The sequence below is a fragment of the Sinocyclocheilus grahami genome, unplaced genomic scaffold, assembly GCF_001515645.1.
Source record: "Sinocyclocheilus grahami isolate Dianchi unplaced genomic scaffold, SAMN03320097.WGS_v1.1 scaffold222.1, whole genome shotgun sequence".
NCBI classification, from domain to species: domain Eukaryota; kingdom Metazoa; phylum Chordata; class Actinopteri; order Cypriniformes; family Cyprinidae; genus Sinocyclocheilus; species Sinocyclocheilus grahami.
The window spans coordinates 2,276,373-2,277,635 of record NW_015505401.1 but is presented as its reverse complement, the minus strand read 5'-3'; the positions used below and the strand labels follow the sequence as shown (position 1 = coordinate 2,277,635).

Sequence of the window (1,263 nt, the reverse complement as noted above, 5' to 3'; positions counted from 1 at the left end):
AGTTTGACTTTTCAATGAAATAAACACTTTTGGACTCACACTGTGTGTGAAAACAGTGATCTGCAGAACACAATGAATGTTGCCAAGCAATGGAGTAATAACCAGTCTCTCTCACACTTCTCTTGTAATGGATTTGCAGAAATGACCCATTTTACCCTCGTCCACATTTGCATGTCTCAGTGGATGGAATGAATGCAAATAGATGTCAGCGTTTGATTTAGTGGCTGATTTAGCTCTGAGCTGTTTAATCATGATCAAGCTCTGTATCGATTTCCTGTAGACGTCCATTGAGCTTTTTTAACCAACACCAATTAACTGTGCTAAGGAGATTCCCCTCTTGGGTCAGCTGCACTGAAGCAAGGAGAGAAATAAATTGCTTTCTATCCCAGAGACTGAACATGCATGGAGAACTTTGGAGACACACTCTTTATGAATGATACTCAGGGGTGTGAAGAGATGGCTATTTTCATGATTGGCTTTATTTCAGCAGAAAAGACAGGGCTTTATAGGAGTACTAGAACTTGGAATGAGAGATGATGTGCTTTCCCCAACTTACTGTAGACTTTAGGAGAGTGGGGTAAGCTGTGCCACATTTTACTTAACCCTACAGCGCCTACTGTGTCATAATGTATTTGATACACTACTTTCTAAGGCCTCTAAATTATAAACATGACCTTTTATGTGCCTTTTGTTCCATCTGATTGACAATTTATACTTTTTTAGTAAGTAAAAGGCCTTTTCATTAAATTGTAAAAAATCCAATAGTTGTGGAAAGCGTGCATTTTGCTGTGAAATTTTCACCAAATCCGTATAGAGTAAAGATAAGAATACATTTTATACTGCTAGTAATATTTCAAGATGACACGTAATGGACTGAAGCTATTACTACATACTGTAGGTTTACTTGATTATCCATACATTATTTAAAAAAAAAAACTAGTTAAAATTGTTAATAAAATATGACAGATCAGGCTTTTGAGGAACATTTATTTGTACTTCCTCCACAATAAAAATTACAGAGCTTTGTTCATAAAACTAAGCATTTTAATATAACCTTACTAAGATATATGATTGATATTAGCTAGTCTGCTATACTGATATAAAGATCTCATTGATTTATTTACATAACACGCTATCAGAATTTAACATGTACTTTTTGGCCATATAAGTATCAGCAGCTGCACCAAATTGCATATTTTTGCTCAGTTTGGGCCTCTGAAGAAAGCCTGATGTATCAAATATGATGCTTGAAAAAATATATAT

General features: G+C 34.9%; 1 protein-coding gene across 1 annotated transcript in view; it reads left to right on the top strand.

The window, feature by feature from the left end:
* The window catches only part of pde11al (phosphodiesterase 11a, like), a 25,899-nt gene that overhangs the window by 22,523 nt on the left and 2,113 nt on the right, over positions 1-1,263 (top strand). The window lies entirely within an intron of this gene.